At 38.5% G+C, this 4,299-nt stretch overlaps 1 protein-coding gene across 7 annotated transcripts in view; it reads left to right on the forward strand.

Moving 5' to 3' along the window:
• FRMPD4 (FERM and PDZ domain containing 4) overlaps positions 1-4,299 on the forward strand; it is a 392,028-nt gene that overhangs the window by 158,393 nt on the left and 229,336 nt on the right. The window lies entirely within an intron of this gene.

Raw genomic sequence — 4,299 nt, forward strand, 5'->3', positions numbered from 1 at the left:
TGAACCAGCTGTATGTGTCTGAGGTACATGGTCATGAATTTTATGTAACTGGGTTTTTGAAAATTGAACTGGTGTCATAGGACCCTGTTGTGTTTTTTTGGGAGGAAGCAAATTCTTTCTGCAGCCATTTTCCACTTGTTTTTATCTTCCACTGGAATTTTTTATTTATTTTCATAAGAGTGTTGATAGAGATATAACTAACAACAAATATGAATGCCAAAGGTGCAAATGTGACACTAATAACATTTTGGATTTTTTAATCCCTATTCAGAATGTCCTTTACAAATTTTTCACAGCCTTGTCGTTATTTCATTTAGGAGAGCTAGAGAAATTATTTGTTTTTTTATAAACCTTTGGAAATTGAATGGGCAAAATATTTAGTATTCTGCTGCTCCACTTCCTAGAGACTTTCTCTAGTCAGAACCTAGAACCTTGCTAAGTGAAGCAACTGGGACTTGGAAAGAAGTCCCAGAATGGGTTAATTTGAATCCTGTGCTCTTCGTCCCAAATGTAATGGTTTTAAAAATCTACTGAAGAATTGTTCCTGAAAAAATAGAGAAACTGTGAAAGGCATCTAGGAGAGAAGATAGTAGTGCTGCTTCGCTGCATACCTCCAACAGAAAGAATAACTAATCTCCTAATGATTTTCAAGAAGTTTTTGTAGCTACCTCTTTTCCTGGGAATGATGGGTAGCATATCCAGGGCAGAGCAGGTGTTTTGAAAGATTACATTGAAAATCTTTTTGGTAACATTAAGAAAAATCTATTTACTTCATGTATTGCTTCATTTCCAGTTGTAATGTTTTATGTTTTATGATCAATATTGTATAAAAGCATTATAAAAACAGGAAGAAAATAAGCTTGTTACAAATTGTGTATTCTCTAGAGTTTAAAATGAATGATCCTTGTTTTCCCTCCAAAATTCTGAAAAGGTGTGCAGTGACTCTTTCTGGGACAGATTTAATAATGGTTGAAACTTAATTAATAAGGTCCTGCAACTTCAACAAAGATACAAAATAATGTGAACTAAGATGATATATGGGATCACATTTTCATTCTTCTCCTTGCTTTGTTCCAAAAAGCAGATATTTAGTTTATATATTTCTTTGGTGTCGTTAGTGATACCGAACTTGCAAAGCTTGATGTTCTGTTGATGATTTTGGTGATACCTGACTGGTTCCTTGAAAAGATGAGGTGTGTGAAACCAAAACCTTTTGTATGCTACAGAGATTAAGTAATGATTCTGTTCTTTGCAAGGATGAGGAACTCTGTTAGTTCAGTCTTACTGTGATTTTTATTGAGCTTTGTTTGATGGATTTGCCCCTGCTCAAACATGAAAAGTGATTTTGCATTTACATTGAATTTTGTTCTACATAGTTCCTGTTGTAATAGGTTCTCTTTTGATGCTATAAATCACATACATTATAATGGATTATTACTTATTGTACAGTGTTTTGCTGTATATCAAAGTCCTGAAGCACTGAGTTTACATTTTGAGAAAATACCTGATATTACCGTAAGATGACTACTTGTGATTGTGGAGTGCTTTGGCTTTTTAATGTTACTCCTGTATTTACTTTCCTAAATAGTTCTCTGTCTCTCATCATGTGCATGTGCTCTTCCAAATTAACTCAAGGGTACTTACGAGGACTTAATTATGAGACTAATAAACTCTGAAGGCACCTACTACTCTTGTGTAGTAGCTGATAGCACTGCTACACCCATGCTCAGGAGTGGCAGAGCGGCACTTCCCTGTGAGTGCATCACACACAGGACTGCCTTGTGACTGCACCATGGTTCTGAATTTCCTTGGCTTTGGGTGAGCTCCAGCTCTCCTGTTTCCTACACCTCTTGGTCTTTGTTGCCCATCTGCAAACTCAAGGACCTTGCAGTGGAGAAGGCTTTTTCACCCATGCCCAGCTGTTCAGGCTCTTCTTATGCCAAAGCACATCCTAACTTGGAGCTCAGGTGTTTTAGCATCTAGATTGAGGTATTGTCTAGTTTTGCATAGTAATGAGCTGAATTAGCTGTTAGCAAAGAAAGGATGATTTGTTTCATTTTCTGTGTCTAGTGCCTTTCTCTCCCTTTAGTGTAAAATGGAATCCAGGAATTTAGGATCAGCAAAGTGAATCCTAGCCCCTTGTTCATGTTTCTGTACTCCTTTAGGCACGGATGTTACCCTTCAACGCAGCCAATCCTTACCTTCAGTGGTGTCAGAGAAATACAGATGCAGACAGAGCCATAAAATAGAAATGGTTTTAGGACGAGGGACATGCAAGGTCCTTTCAGTGATTTGCAAAAAAAGATTTTTGTCTCAAAGAAGCATGATACAACTCTTACTTAAAGTAATTGGGTGAACCCACCATTCTGTGTGGGTTCATTCTTTACTGTCTTTGTACTAACAAAATTGTTCCTGGCTCCTATTTTTTATGTGGGTGTTTTTAAGAATGAAATCATATAATGTAGCTGGGGTTGTAGTTTTTGTTATTGCTTGTTGTTTTTATATCTTTTGTTTATAATAAAATCCTTAATAATCTGAAAGATGGCAACTATCTATGTGTTGGATACTTGTAAAGGGAAAACTGAAACAATATTATTCTTAGCTTGGGATTTTTTGGTGACCTAGTGACATAGAGTATGAAAAGAACCAGATTTGTATAAAAAGGGGAGCAACATGGGGAATATGCAAGGGAAGGAGAGCTGAGAGGATACTTAGTGAAGTAGCATGGACCTTAAGAAAACAATTACAGGTGTCTGCTGTGCAGGTTTGTGCTGCCTATAGCCACGGGAGCTGGCAGAGCAGCTGTTTGGCAGTCTGGGGCCGTGGGGCTGGGTGGCAGCTCAGTACAGAAATAGAAAGGTGAAGTTGACGCTTTTCGCTTTGGTGACATGCTCTGTGAAACTGCTCTCCAGCAGAAGTCTAAAAGAGGATAACTACCTCATGTGCCACTGGAAGTGGCAGTATGCTTTTAGTGTGAGCTGTAGAAGTTGTTTTCTGAGGAAAAGAAACCTGCAGAGCTACCTGGGCCTTCTGCAGTGAGTTTATATATCAAATAGTATGTGCTGTTACCGTGTCAGCTCAGGCTGGTGTTGACTGAAATGAGCTGTCATAGGGTCATTGAGAGTGGAAAGGAGCTCAGAAGGACTCTAGTTCAACCTCTTTCTGAAAGCAGCATTGGGACTGAATTTGAGATGCTCTAGACTCTGCTTCTCCAGTTTAGATCTTTGAGAAACTTGTTCCAGTGCATCACCACCCTTATAATTTTTTTTTTTTTTAGTGTGTGTGGCTGTAATGAATAGTGCTGTGGCACGCCCATGATGTTGGCAGTAGCAGGCAGTCCACAGTGGTAGCAGAAGAGCATATGCAACTCCCACAACTCCAGCTGTGTAGAACTAGGGTGCAGTTGATACTGTAAATTGCAAGATCCTTGCTGACACCATGTTACAGAGAAGTCTCACAAAATAAATGTCAATGTCTGTACAGCTCTGAAGTAAAAGTTTTCCTTTGTAAAGACAGACTTCATGTGTGTGAAGATTTTGAGGTATCAGTGTCCTAGAAAATCTCCCAAAATCTGTACAGCTGATGTAGGTGCCAATGTCTGGCTCAGCTCATGGGCTGTGGTTTGCTGCTGCCTGACAAGGAGCAGAGTGAGCCAGGGCACCTTCAGTGTGGAGAGCTGCTTTGGGACAGAAACCTACATCTGGGAACATAATAACATCTGCTGTGTTTTGTTTCTCTAAATATAATTTCCAGAGGGAAAAAAATAATTCATTTAAATATGCATCTCAAAGGCTTGTGTAGAGAATCACAGCTGGCCTAGTGCCTTCAGGAAAAAAAGTGTGTTGCCATTGGTTTCTGTACATTCATCTTTTAGCTGATTTCTTTTTTTAAAAAAGGCCTTAGTATGCAGCCACTTGTGTAAGTACTGTTCAAATGTTGCTGTCATCAGTATATTTGCATATCATCTTTATTTATACTGAGTGATTGCTGACAGCTTCATTTTTTCTTTTGATAACTCCTTTGGGTTAACTAAGGCATCTTCTTCCAAGAAAACTTTTTTTTGTGTTTGATTGAGCTCTCACCCTCTTTCTTTTGGTCAGCTATGGATAGCACAGGGCATGCAGGGCAGGCAGGCAGAGAAATCCCTCTTAGTGCTCTTTCCACTCCTTTTGTTGTTTCATTTTCTCTTGCAAAACAATGCTGTCTTTTAACTTCTTTAGTTTTCCTCTGGGTACTTCCAAAGTGTTACAGGTTTCACAGCTTTTTTTTTTTTTTTTTTTTTTTTTTTTTCCTTAATGA

This window comes from Taeniopygia guttata, chromosome 1, assembly GCF_048771995.1.
Source record: "Taeniopygia guttata chromosome 1, bTaeGut7.mat, whole genome shotgun sequence".
NCBI lineage: Eukaryota > Metazoa > Chordata > Aves > Passeriformes > Estrildidae > Taeniopygia > Taeniopygia guttata.